Genomic DNA, 14,962 nt, shown 5'->3' with positions numbered 1-14,962 from the left:
CAACATCACAAAATATTTATAGATGAGAATTGTGGTCACATTTTTCACCCATTCATGGGTATGTTTAGTGGTATAAATCTTGCTAAGTGTGCCTAGGGTCTTTCTTAATCAACATTTTCCAATAGTCAGACATAAATTAAAATTTAGGTACATATCTATCCATTGTAGTTTCTCTTTTCGGTCTAATCGTTTATTTTAGAAATCTGTAAGAAGGTTTGTTCTCAATTAATATAAAATGTTCTCAACTCATATAAAATGTTCCTTATGGTTTATGGCATTGCTCCTCGAGCAATAATCTTTCCAATCAATATTGGATGCTTTCCATTACGTCTGATCGCGTCAATAATCTTATCTTACCTCTCTCCTCAAACGTTTCAACTGAGAGAACTTCCTTACAGTGCAAAGGTGGATCTGCATCCTCCTTTTCAGCTATTTTCATGTTTGCTGTTTGGTCAGCAACACTTGTACGGACGTTCTCATTTTGGGTTGCTTGTGCGTCTTCTCCATGTTTCCTGTTGAGAAGCACAGTCTCCTTCTGCTAACCCAAATTCAATGCATTTCTTTAAAGTTTTTCTTTTACGCAGATAGCCAGGTTAGTCGAATCATCCAGCTCCAACCGTGTAGTGAATAATGGCGTTTTGTATGCTCTACTAAATAGGCTCTCCATATTTTGTTGTCCGGATGACCTCGTTATGTAGGCGCAAAGATTTCATAATGAAATACGGAACCTTTTGTCAATTCAGTCAATTAATCTGTTAACACAATTTGGATGCCATTATCACTATAAATCAATGGTAATTTGGAATTTCATATCGTGTTTTAGTCACTGTCTTAGTTTTTTTTTCTTCTCAGTGCTCCCAAATTCTGCATAGCAGATTTATTCCTCCACTTCAAGTTCGCCATTTGGAGTACTGCTTTTTTCATTAAAAATGTCATTTGACAAAATATGTTTCCATAATTTGTTGTTGCCATCCCTGAAAAGGGCTTATTGGCAGTTTCGGAAATCAATTCCAATTTGCTAAATCCTTTTCCACCTTGATATCTAACAGATTGATTATATCTTGGTGGATGGCCAATCAAAAACACAAAAAGACAAACAACCATTCACGCTCACACTCATTCATAATCAGACATCAGTGGTCTGCAATTTTTGTCACTAGTGGAGAGCGCCATCCCCAGTCTGGGGCTTCTTGGCAGCTAACCACCTTTTGCTGTCCTATCAGCACTAATCATTCTCAAAAGAACTAGGTTAAATGCATTTGGTTGCCATCAATTATTTGATGCTAATGCAATCTGTGATATTTTAATAGTCATTAACATGACTCACGCTAAAGCATATTTGATCTAGTGTTGGAAAAAAACAATGAATCATGTTTCGTGCACTAAACATATTCATCTTATTCCATCCTATAGAAATCGTGCTTATCCTAAATTAATTATTTTATCTAAACTTCTCAGGTACAATTTCTGCATTGTTTTCTTCTCATATGATATCATTAATAATTTGGATGAATGCCATTTCTGCATTGTCTTCATTTAATAATTTGGATTATTCTTAATACTTAAATCTAAATCACAAATCACTCTCATATTGCTAAATTAGCTATCAGGATAGCTAAATTGCGCTAGCGGAATTCCTATTGAATTCCTATCCGCTCCAAGTAGGCAGTTATATTTAAAATAAGAGCCATTTTCTGGGCTCACTATTACCACAATTAAAATTTAGGAAAAATAACCTTTTAACATTTCAGGAATTTCCTAATATAAATTTCAGTGTTTAATAAAGGACCCATAATGTGTCACTAATATATCATAATATTATCAACTATCTGTCTCTCTCTCTCTCTCTCTCTCTCTCTCTCTCTCTCTCTCTCTCTCTCTCTCTCTCTCTCTCCCCAGCTCTCTGTCTCTATTCACATCACAGTCTTTCACCCTGTCAACTTTTTCTGTCTCTCTCTTTGTCAACTCTCTTTCTCTGCCTGTCTCTTTCAGTCCCCCACCCCTCCCTGTTTGTGCAGGGGGTGGGTGATTTGAGCTGGTTGGGGCTCTCGCTCTCTATTTCCCCACCGTGTGGTGCTTTAAGAGCATTGTGCAGTTTATTGAGGGGGCGATCCCCCTCTCTTTGCCTAGGGCGTGGTTGAGTTGGTGCTACCCCCGTTTCGCTGCGTCAGGGGAGATTTAACTGGTGGAGGATGAGCATTTGAGCTACACTCTTCTTTGTTTTGTGGCTCCACTTTAATCGGCCATCTTCTCCCTGCCATGTGCTCATCCTTTCTTCTACCCCCCACCCCCTCGCATCTCTTCTTTTGTTCTATATATATATATATATATATATATATATATATATATATATATATATATATATATATATATATATATATATATATATATATATATATATATATATATATATATATATATATATATATATATCTCTCTCTATCTCTCTCTCTATCTCTCTCTCTATCTCTCTCTATCTCTCTCTCTATCTCTCTCTCTATCTCTCTCTATCTCTCTCTCTATCTCTCTCTCTATCTCTCTCTCTATCCCTCTCTCTATCTCTCTCTATCTCTCTCTCTCTATCTCTCTCTATCTCTCTCTCTATCTCTCTCTCTATCTCTCTCTCTATCTCTCTCTCTATCTCTATCTCTCTCTCTATCTCTCTCTCTCTCTCTCTCTCTCTCTCTCTCTCTCTATATATATATATATATATATATATATATATATATATATATATATATACTTAATATGAAGATTACTTTTATTGAGCGCTCTTTTACTCATCAGGTGCTGTATTTTTGGAAGGTTTCCCTTATTTTTAACAATCTCCAAAAATCTTTTACGAGGGATTCTTTCACCCCCTAGTCTAAACCGCATCACCAGTTTTCCTTACGAACGTCACCTATGGTGACCTAGTGTACATTCGCCGCATTTCTTGTGTATTCCCTTTTTTTTTGACAAACATACTCCCCAACGATATGCAAATATTTCCCATTTATGGAACGTTTTTCTTCGACTTTTTCACGCATCACCAGTTTTCCTTACGAACGTCACCTATGGCCGAAGTGTACATTCGCCGCATTTCTTGTGTATTCCCTTTTTTTGACATACATAGTCCCCAACGATATGCAAATATTTCCCATTTATGGAACGTTTTTCTTCGATTTCTTCACGAGAGGAAAAATGGGATTTTCACCAGCCTTGTTATACTTTGATTTTAAACAGCTCTACCGTCTCTTGTGCGTGCATCCTCTTTCTGGCCGGGTTCCTTCTTCAAACGGGCCGCGATCGACCGAAAAATGCCCTCTCTTTCAAAGTAAGAGTAGCTGACGTCAGAAATTTTGGCTTTCAGTCCACCGCGGTCCGAGAAATTCAGAAATGAATTCCCAGGTTTTTCGGCACCAGAAAAAGTCGGGTATAAAACCATATACATTCAATACTTTCGGATCAGAGGAGGCACACGCTGAGTCGGCTTGATGAGATTTTCAAAGACTTCAGATGAAGGAGGGGTCAGAGTAGCCAGCGCTGGGAGATGTGTCCATCCCCCAGCCTGACCAGTTCACATCCCTACTTATCCCCAACAGTTGAGCTAGTTTTATTAACAAAGGGTCATGTGACTGAGGTACAAACTTAAGGTGGGAAGAGGTGAACAAAGAAATGGGCGTGTCTTGGTATATGACGCGCCCCTAACCGATAGGTGTCATGATATAACTTTCCAGTAGGCTCTGCAAAATACTATCCTAGTGACTATACTGAATAAAAGTATAAAGAATAGATTCTATACTCCACAGTAATGTCAATTTCATTCATTCATCTTCCATACTACACATCTTAGCAAGTTTTGCGGGGGTTGCTGGAGTCTATCCCACCAGACTTCAAGCAAAAGGCAGACAACACCAGTCAGCCGTAGGGCACAAACAACCATTTGCACTCCCAATCATACCGGCACCATTGGGAATTGAGGCCACGCCTGCCTGCAAGTCAGCCGGGTGTCCCACTGCACCCACAGAGATCTGGGATTGATTGCTCTGGGTTTGTGGAAACCTACTACAGCTTTACCTAAGGTAGTGTGGCCGAGCGGTCTAAGGCGCTGGATTAGGCTTCAGTCTCTCAAGAGGCGTGGGTTCAAATCCCACCACTGCCAATATTCTGTTTTAAAAGGAAATGCCTCTTCCCTGACATTTAAACAAAAATGTCAAAACCACTGGTGAGAGAGCAGAGTCCCGCGTTCATAAATAGGAGCCTTGTGGATTCCCATCACTGTCTTTGTTAACATCCACAAAATACATTCGTTCCGTTTTGAAGCCATCATGGATGACAGTCAATCGTTGGAAGAAATTCAGCAAACATTTTTTCAGAAAAAAAACACCAAAAGAAAATTTGGAAAAACAAACTCAAACAAACTTTTGTGTAAAATTAGAAAATTGCATAAAATAGACAAAATAAACAAAAATGGGCCGAAATAGCGTTTGTCGGGGAATATTTTAACCACTGAGTTTCTTTCTCTGCCAAAAAAGAGAAAAGCGGCTTTTTACTTGCCAGAGAAAGTACAAGCTTACTCCTTGTTGTTGCCTTCTGCTCACACTGTGAGTTTTGCCATGACTGTTACATAACTCTCTCACAAACCATTCAAAGTTATGACCGTGAACTGGCTGCGTGACAATATGTTGGTTTGGTAAGGGTACCTCCACTCCATTGAGTAGCGAATCCTTATTATTGCTCTACTTGGTCGGGTGAAGTCGCATGTGGGCCTTTGTTAAGAGTTTCATCACAATGTTATCGCGTATGAATTTGTTTCCGTGCAGAGCACATGTGTCAAAGTGGCGGCCCGGGGGGCAAATCTAGCCCACCGCATCAATTTGTGTGGCCCGGGAAAGTCAATCATGAGTGCCGACTTTCTGTTTAAGGATCAAATTCAAATGAAGAGTATAGATGTATATTACATTTCCATAATAGATAACAATTTGAAAAAACAAAGGCTCATCCAGGAGTTAGACTTGGGACCTCACGCACCTTAAGCAAGAAACATACACTAGACCAACGAGCTAGAGGTGCCCACACAATTAAACTTTTTTTCTCAGATGGCGGATGTCACATATCACCCGATAAATCAAGTGCTCGTCTGGGAGTTGAATGCAGGACCTCTCACACCCTCAGCTAGAACCATACCAATAGACCAGCGAGCCAAATGTACCCAATGAATGACAATTTTTTTCTCAGATGGCTAATGTCCCATATCACTCCACCAAAAATTGCAATTTGACAGAGCAGGAGCCCGTCTGGGAGTTGGACCTGGGGCCCATGGCAACCTTAGCAAGATTCATACCACCAGACCAATGAGCCAGGGGCTTTCCTACAATGATACTTTTTTCTCAGGTGGCAAATGTGACATATCAACCCCCATGATAGATCACAATTCGACAAAGCAAGGGCTCGTCCGGGAATTGGACCCAGGACCACTCGCACCCAAAGCGAGAATCATACCACTAGACCAACGAGCCTGGTGTGCCCATAGTCGAGAAAAAAGTGTCATTGTATGGGCATCTTCGGCTCGTTGGTCTCGTGGTATGATTCTCGCTTTAAGTGCGAGAGGTCCCGGGTCCCACTCCCAGATGACCTCTTATTTTGTTGAGATGTGATCTATGATGGGGTGATATGGGAGATTAGCCATGTTACGACTCCCCTTGATGGTAAGATATACCAGGGAGTCGCAACTACCACAGCAGAAGGGTTCAGTCAAGGATGAGAAAGACAAATACTGCAAGTAGCCTTCAGTGATAATTTATTTACAACAAAGTCCACCAAAACCTGGACTACGGGATAACACAGGGGAAGCAAAAGATATTAAAGTGGCACCCTCAAACACGGTAAAACCACCCTCCTAGACAGATGTTCAAATGAACACCCACAAAATACAGGAAATAAGGCCGAAGGGTGCCACTGTCAGAACTGATGTAATCAAAGTCTAGACAGGGGAATAAACTACGTGTATAAATGCAACAAACTATATGTATACCCCGGGGTGTCTAAACTTATTTCAAGACCCCCTATACACCCCAAAATCTTTGTCAACATAAATACTAAATATAACAAGGAGTAACGTACTCACAATATCAGGTGAAGCTGGGGCCTTCAAACTTTACTCAACACTAAACAATGTGCTTTCTAAAGAAAAAAAAATGACTCCACTGCCTCAGCATTTACAATCACAGGCAGCCCATTGAGTCAAAGTCAAGAATCAAGAATGAACTGACAAATAAAAGGGTTTAAATAAGGACAAGAAGTGAATCTTGATTGGAGATAGGATGATAGGGAAGTAGTCACAGCGGTGTTGGCCTGGGCAGGGCTTTGTCACAGGGGTGCAGCCACAGCTCCATGTACCTGCAGATGAAAAGAAACCACAGACCCTATTACACAGGGTGTGTCCAGGCTGACAGCCATAACACCTCCCCCTCAAGAGTCAACCTGTTGGCGAAATTGAACCACCAAACTGCCTCAATCCACCAATACAAGCCTGATACAACTCTCCTCCTAAACCCGAGACAGGGCATCAGCCATAACATTTTCTGAGCCTCTTATGTGATGAATACTCAAATTATAATTTTGAAAGACAAGCGCCCAGCGCATCAACCGCTGATTGTGGTTAAACATTTTATCCAGATTGTACACCTCGATTGGAGTTGAAGTAGATCCTGCATAAAAATCAAATAATTGGAGCGCTAATAGCAGAGCAAGCGTCTCCTGTTCAATTGTAGAATATCGCTTTTGACTAGCATTAAACTTCTTAGAGAAGTATGCAACGGGATGGACTAAACCATCTGGGTCCTACTGGGTCAATACCGCGCCCACACCAAGACCGCTCGCATCGACTTCAACAGAGAATGGTGAAGAAAAATCAGGAGCCCTGAGGCCTGGGGCACTGCAAAGGAGAGCCTTACAGAGCCATGCAGACTGGCGCTCAGTCGACCATAAAAATGGCACGGAGTGACTTATCAGGTCAGTCAGGGGAGCGGAGACAGACGAGAAATTTTGGCAGAAACCCCAGTGGTAACCTGTCATGCCTAAAATTATTCGTAGTTCTCGCCTGTTGGTAGGAGGTGGAAAAGCCTGGATAGCAGCCACTTTTCACTGCAAGGGACGGATCTTGCCACCACCCACCACCTTACCCGAATATGTAACCTTGGCTTTTCCAAATTCAAATTTTGCCAAGTTCAGAGTGAGAGAGGCATCAACCAATCGTTGGAAGAAAGTTTGCAGCAAATATCCCGACAAGAAATGTGTCCCTTGATCTGTCTGCACAATCCGTGGAAGACCAAAAGTAGAGAAAAACTTGATCAGGGCCTTCACTACAGATGGGGATGTAATATTTTGCAACAGAATGGCTTCGGGATAGCGCGTGGCCATACACATAACAGTCAGCAAGTATTGGTTGCCAGATTTGGTTTGTGGAAGGGGACCAACACAAGCTACTAGATTCTAGAATGTGTTCAAAGGGTTACCCCATGATGTGTATTGGACGTAAAGGAGCAGGTGGGTGCCACCAATTAGTCAATTTAGTCATCATTGCCTGGGGGCCCACTGGAGTGGGTGAGTGGGCCTCCGTCAAGACAGACACCGATAATGGCCCCATGGGGAGTACAGGGCATCCCATGGGACCCACCCATACACCATCCCCTCGTTTTACAGCACCCGCATGTGCCCACACAGTCCGTTCCTCTGGAGAGGCCGACTGCTGAGCCTGCAGAACCACACAGACAGACAAACTCTCATGCACAGTCTCGGAGTCAAGGGCAGTGGCCAATAGAACTAGATTAGAAGGATTATCTACTACGTATCCAGCGATTGACTTTGCTAACTGGTCAGCCGCATGGTTCCAAGAACCTTCTGAAAACGGTCTTGATAGATTATGTCATCGTCTGTGTCATAAAATAACGGACAATGAAAATAATCCATGGGCGAATGGTGAGGTCGGATTGAGTCAATGAATGATTTCCACGGGTAATGAACAGACAACAGTCCCCCAGTGGCCGGAGTTTCAGGCTCAAGACGTGATCAATAGACTGTTGCTACATCCGATTCTTGCTGCAAAGGACACATCAACCATTGTCCACGTTTTCGTGCTGATTGTGAACACGGAATCTTTGAGCCATTTGGTAAAGTCACTGTGAGGCCATCCGGCCCACATAGGATGGTAGCTCCAATAGATATCAACAATTCTCTTCCCATCAAGTTCACAGGCGTTCAGGGTGAATGAACATAGGAAGGGTAGAGAGTCTGTTTCAGGTGGGGGATTTCAGTTCGGAGAGGTCAGGTAATAGGCAATTGGGATTTGTTTCCGGAAAGTATAGAGGTGCAGTATTTCTGAGTCCAGACATTTAATTCAAAGTTTCCCACACCAGGAGTCGAACCTGGAACACTTGTCTGAAAACCAGGATTCCTGACCACTAGACCATAAGGGATATTTCTTAGGATCCTGATCCAGATCAAGTAGAAGTATGAAGCTTTGATGATAGACTCATTAAAATACCACATCATTAGCAACAGACATCTACTCGGTTAGAAGTGGGAAAGGCTTGTGCAAAACAGTAGTTATTTGTTTCTGGAAATTATAGTAGTTCAATAGTTCTCAATCCATCCACATAGTATGAGGTTTCCCATACCGGGAGTCGAACCCGGGTCACCTGGGTGAAAACCAGGAATCCTTACCGCTAGACCATATGGGATATACCCTGGGCTGCTGATCCAGATCAAGTAGAAGCATGCAGTTTGGATGATAGACTCATGAAAGTACATTGGGATCTCGCTACTTCGCGGTTCACCCATTGCGGCTTCAGAGCTTCGCGTTTTTTTAATGAAAAAATAAATAAATAATGAAAAATATTAAATTGAAATTAGAAATTACATTATTTTACAAAATAATAGTAATTGCATCATTTTACAAGATTTTAAGACACAATGAATGCACGTATGCGCAAAGCATCACCTGCATAAACGCAAGCTGATTGGCCAGCTGAATACTAACTGAATACTTGACTTCCCATTGGCCCATTCACTACAGCAGCTCAAGCTTCTCCCGATGCCCATTCTCAGTCCACGCTTATCTCGTGCTATACAGTACGCTTCCCGCCAAGTAAAGTGTAAAAGTTTTGTGAATCCCTTCGTGATGCCTCCCAAATGATCTTTATCCCTTGGTGCATCTAGGGAACCGAATAAAAAGCGAAATATGTTAACAATTAACGGAAAAGTGAGTTTATTGGACAGGTTGAGAGCAGGAAATAGCTACGCGAGCGTAGCCCGACAATCTGGTCGACAATGGAGGGTCTCATCTCCTCCATTGAAGAGCCCAGAAATTGATGATACATGGTAAGAGCTGTCAAATTCAGCAATCGTATTGATGACGTCATGGCTGTTTATAGGCACATCTTCAACAACCAAAAAAATAAACAACGTTCACAACTTCTGATAACCTTGTTTCTTATGCGCAAAAAATCAGCAGAAGATCATCCATCCGGACTACTATGTTAGCTAATTGTGTTAGTTAATTGTAGTTTGCTTGTTTTTGAAAGCTGAATATCGATAATTGGTAAATTGTTTGTAAGAACAGTGTTCTAGACCCTCAATTGTCATTGTAAACAGACAACATATTTTACAGTTTTTTACTATACTGTATTTGATTTGTTTGTATGCATCAACATGGCACCTGCATTCTGATGTAGAATTAAACACCTGAATGAACAGCATATAGTTTGTTGGTGCTTTTGTGCACGTGGATACGCTTTTTTAAGCATTTTTGAAGGGGCGCCGCTACCTCGCGGATTTTCAGTTTTCGCAGGTGGTCTCGGTCCCCATTAACTGCGATAACCGAGGTTCAACTGTATTAAGTTAATCCATTTTTTAACCTATGAAAATTTACGCGACAATATTAATTTAGAATGTCATAGGCAATTTCACATTTAAAATGTTTATTTTTTTCCAAATCACAACAAAACAATTTAGGAACACAGTACTTAGAAGCATAACCCCCAAGTTTTGACATCAGAGATTTAGCAGCAGAAATCTTAAATCATAAAACAAAGACAATTGCACATATGTCAAGCAATAAATATAGGCCCCTTTTCACAATCAAAATGCTAATGATGAATTTATTCTACAATACAGATTCTGACATGAATCTTATCAGACTAACTAAACAGGATAGATGATATCTATATATTTAAACAACTGCAAACATTGTGCGGCATACGTTTGTAACGTTTATAGAAAGTTTTAATTTGGGAAGATGTATAGGGGTAGTATGCTTGTGACAGCTTCCTGACATGTGGTATGATTAACTGTTTTTATAACATTGAAAATCCACAAGAACCTACATAGGTGAAAAACCTTTTTCCTGCTCAGTCTGTTGTCAAAAATTCAGTTGCCAAAAGACTTTAAAATCACACAAAAGAACCCAGATCGGTTGAACATATTTTCTTTGTCAGTTTGTATTTACAAATTCACTTGGAAGGCCAATTTAAAGCATCACAGAACAAATCCACACAGGAAAAAAAAACGTTTCCCCTGCTCAGTGTGTGGTCAAACATCCAATCACAAGAACACCTTTAAAAAACACACAACATTTCATACTGGTAAAACGAAAAATGTCTTCCTGCTCAATTTGTATAGTAACATTAGCTAATAGCTGTTATCTTGATTATGTTAATTGTGCCGCCGAACGTCTTGTATTTGTGTTTTTCATTGAAATGGAAGTTCTTAACTGAAAAATGGATGACTGTAAATTGCAGAACTCACCGTGGATGTGACAGTCCACATCCAAGACCGAGATGCTTGTGCTAGTGGTCCTCAGGAGCTCAGTCAGCAGGAGGGAATTGTCATGTGCCTCTGTATGTCTGCTTGGATTAGTCAGATTGATTAAATTTGTGTGTCAGCTTGTCAATTCACAATTGAGAGGAAACAGAGTGGAGCAGCGGAAGCGTGCTGGGCCCATAACCCAGAGGTCAATGGATCAAAACCATTCTCTGCTACTTAAAATCATTTCTTTTTACCTTTTCCTCAAAATACCTCAACTTTCAAACTCCCAGCGCTGGCTACTGCCGACCCCTCCCTCAGCTGAAGTCTTTGAAAATCTGATCAAGCCGACTCTGCGTGTGCTACCTCTGATCCGAAGTTATTGAATGTATATGGTTCTAAACCTGACACTACCAGTAATGAACGTAACAGTAAGCGATAAGAGATCAAAATCAGTGCAATTCAAACCACATGATTCAATCTGGGGTGTCGGTGTTCCACGTGACCATAAGTTGTGGTCCACCCCCCCAGAAAACCATACTGTCGCAACTTTGCCAACTTTGAGTGGGCAAAGTTCCATTGAACTGTTACATGTGTGCATTACCCAAACTGTCAAGGCCCTACTGGGTATAGCAGATGATTTAAAAGCCCGAAGGGGAATGGAGTTGCAGGATCGGATGGTCCTGGATCTGATAACAGCCAAGGATGGAGGTGCGTGTGCCATGATGGGAGAACACTGCTGCACCTTCATCGCAGATGAAACCAGTACATGACTCGTGCTATAGCTGAAATGAAAGCCTTGGCCAACACGGGTCGTGGTTCTCAATTCTGTTTAAATTTGCAACTCCCTCACTTGCGATTTTGTTACTGTTCTGTATTTTCTCTATGTGTGTAATCCCCTGTATGAAAGTCATGATTCAAAATACTATTTAGCACACGCTGGTAGCTTACAGTGACATACAGTATCACTGCATGGCAAATCATAATGGAGATTCTCCCACTCTTTCAAATTGTGACGAGTCTCGGTATGTCGAGTCTTCCGGGAAATTGTACTTGTCTTGACTTAAAAATTGTGTTCGCTCATAAAAAGGGACGCAGAGGATTTTTTCTCGAATAACACTAAAATTACCTCGAGTTTTTTGTCTCTGCCTTGACAAGTTACTTTGTTGTTTTCCAAACCCATTGATTAATAACTGCTGATGATATTTGTATTCTAGGACCTGGATAGGAGGGATATAAATTGATGTATTTAATGACAATTCTTTCAAAGTTACTATAGGGGGAAATTGTGGAGTATAGAAATTAGTCTTTATAATTTTATTCAGTATAGTCACGAGGATAGTTTTAGATAGCCTAGTGGAAATTTCCATCATAACACCTATGAGTTAGGGGGCGTCATATACCATGACACACCCATTTCTTTGTTCACCTTTTCCCGCTTAATGTTTGTACCTATGTCACATGACGTTCTGTTAATAAAACTAGCTCATCTGTTGGGGGACTCGAACTGTTCAGGCTGGTGGATGGACACATCTTCCAGCGCTGGCTACTCTGACCCCCTCCTTCAGCTGAAGTCTGGTAGATCTCATCACGACTGACTCCGTGTGTCTCCTTTGATCCGAAGTTATTGAATGTATATGGATTAAATCCCACAGTCCTACTCCCTTACGAGCCCTTGCTTTGTCCAATTGTGATCTATTATGTAGGTTGATAGGTCACATGCTTACACCTTAAAAAGAGTGTCACATCATGGAAATGCATGGCTCGTTGGTCTATTGGTATGATTTTCGCTTAGGTTGTGAGATGTCCCGGGTCCAACTCCCAGATGAGTCCATGTTTTGTCAAATTGTGAGCTATTATGGGGTTGATATGGCACATTTGCCACCCGAGAAAAAAGTGTCCTTATAAGGGCAATCCTGCCTCGTTGGTCTACTGGTATGATTCTTGCTTTGGGTGCGAGAGGTCCCGGGTCCAACTCCCTGATGAGAACTTGTCCTGTCAAATTGCGATCTAATTTGGGGGTGATATGGTACGTTAGTCACCTAAGGAAAAAAGTGTCACTGTATGGGCACCCCTGGCTTGTCTGTCGAGTGCTGGGGTGGGCAAACTTTGTGGCCCGGGTCCACATTGACTTTAGAAATTTGACAGATGGGCCGGGTCAGCGCAAGATACGGTACATATAAAAACTGCATCCGTTAACAGCACATATGAAACATAAAAAGAAAAAAAAGGACTAAAGAATTAACAAGAGAGTGGACAGAACCAAACAATATTTATTTTTAGATTTAATTTTCACAACAACAGACTGGTAAACGGAACAAACAAATTTAAATGAACTTGGATTAATATATACAGACACACTTAAACAAACGTTTAACGTAACTTTACACAAAACTGAATTCTAATTTTGTTTTAATCTTTTTTCCCTTGCCTCCAACCTTACGTTTGCTATCGATGGGATGTTTGATGTTTTTCTACGTATTCCCTTCAAAATATTCCAAAAATGATGCACACAAATGTCCTCACAATAGGATAACCCACGACCACTTGCCAACGAAAAGTATTAGAAGCTGCAACTTTTCCCCCCACAATACTGAGCATCTTTTTTCGTGTCCAAATGACCCCACAAATCTAACTATCCAAGACCTCTGGACAAGACCAAAGTTGGTCGCATAATTTTTAAAACTAGACGACTAAAAGAGAACAATTTTAACCTGTTTTTTATCACTCCGACATAGAATACAATACAGAACAAAAAGAAGCTTGGCCCCCAGAATTTAGTACCAGAGAGGCTAATCATCAATCAAACCAAAAGTATTCTTGCAGTACTAGCGATCGTTCCACTGCTCATAAAACAACATTGCCTCTGGCTCGCAACAAATACCCCCACCCCCACCGTTGTAATATATCTGGTCGCAACCGCTTTGAACGGTACCTATGACTATGAGAGAGAGTTGAGACCAGAAATATTAAAAAGAGGGAATGAGAAGTAATATAATACTCCTAGTACATTTTTAAATTATTTCACGTTTCCTGTCCATTGTCAACAGTCGCCTTTTCTTTGCAAAACTCTGCCGATCCATAGTAATATTGTTTACCTGGTATATAAATGTAGACCATTATGGGGAGTAAAGCGGGCGGGTGGGGAAATGCAAAGTCAGCCCAGTGGTCATTGAAATATTTTATACATGAAAGAGATGCAAAAAAGACATTTTTCGGAGGGGAGAGACAATGCGGAGGGGAGAGACAATGACACACACGGAGTAGGAGGAGGGGGCTGTTCCGCAGTCCTTCATGGGTTTGTGTAACGATAATGCCTTCTCCTCTGCTTTGATGAATGTCCGCCCGGGCATCTTTTTCCACAAAAGACCAGTTTCATCGCATTTGAAAACTTGCTGGGGGATGTAACTTTCCTCGGCAATAATCAAGGAAAATGTCTTGATGCGTCCTTCTGCTTAAGGATGGTCGAAATGGTTGACGTACTCCTCTCGTATTGCCTAGCGTACTCAGTAACACGTACTTCACTCATATTTTTCAATTATTTCACCTTTCGTGTCCATTGTCAACACTTTTGCTTTGCAGAACTCTGCCGATCCATAGTAATATTGTTTACCTGTAAATGTACCCAACGCGGGGGAAAAAGCTGGTGGGTGGGGAAATGCAAAGTCCGCCCAGTGGCGTAGAAATATTTTATACACGAAAGAGACGCAAAAAAGACAGTGCCATGGCCACCTGGCTTGGTCGCATCACGAAATTTAGATCGTATCTCGGGTGAATTATTCGATCAAAACTTTCATCGCGGCGAAGCCGTCGTATCACAAGGTTCGACTGTCGTTTTAGTAAGCCATGGGTCAATTTGCAGTCCAAGTTGGTTAAGTTCTAGAACATTCAGCCGAAGTAGCTCAGTTGGGAGAGCGTTAGACTGAAGATCTAAAGGTCCCTGGTTCGACCCTGGGTTTCGGCAGCATATTGGTATTTGCAGTCGAAGCTTGTGATATGACCCCTTAAAACATTTTGTCTTACGACAAAAATTCCGATCGAACAATTTGCCAGTGGCAGTAGCTCTGTCCACTCTTTTTGTTTTTCATGTTTTACAGTCCCTCTCTTTTTTTAAATTACATTTGAATATTTCTTATAACATTCCTTTTTACTTTACTTTGTACATTATACTTTTTAC

General features: G+C 41.2%; 1 protein-coding gene and 4 non-coding genes across 5 annotated transcripts in view; 3 read left to right on the top strand and 2 right to left on the bottom strand.

Annotated features, from left to right (window-relative positions):
* Positions 1 to 14,962, top strand: part of LOC144213358 (uncharacterized) — a 150,885-nt gene that overhangs the window by 18,684 nt on the left and 117,239 nt on the right. The gene's annotated exons all lie outside the window — the stretch shown is intronic.
* On the top strand, positions 4,064 to 4,144 carry trnap-agg (transfer RNA proline (anticodon AGG)). The gene is given in 2 exon segments: positions 4,064 to 4,101; positions 4,110 to 4,144. It is a non-coding gene; the product is annotated as a tRNA-Pro (tRNA).
* On the bottom strand, positions 5,430 to 5,501 carry trnap-ugg (transfer RNA proline (anticodon UGG)). Its single transcript has one exon. It is a non-coding gene; the product is annotated as a tRNA-Pro (tRNA).
* trnae-uuc (transfer RNA glutamic acid (anticodon UUC)) lies at positions 8,652 to 8,723 on the bottom strand. Its single transcript has one exon. It is a non-coding gene; the product is annotated as a tRNA-Glu (tRNA).
* On the top strand, positions 14,677 to 14,749 carry trnaf-gaa (transfer RNA phenylalanine (anticodon GAA)). The gene has a single exon. It is a non-coding gene; the product is annotated as a tRNA-Phe (tRNA).

This window comes from Stigmatopora nigra, chromosome 20 (assembly GCF_051989575.1).
Source record: "Stigmatopora nigra isolate UIUO_SnigA chromosome 20, RoL_Snig_1.1, whole genome shotgun sequence".
In the NCBI taxonomy this organism is placed as follows: domain Eukaryota; kingdom Metazoa; phylum Chordata; class Actinopteri; order Syngnathiformes; family Syngnathidae; genus Stigmatopora; species Stigmatopora nigra.
The sequence above is the reverse complement of the archived record's forward strand: the minus strand, read 5'-3'. Positions and strand labels throughout refer to the sequence as shown.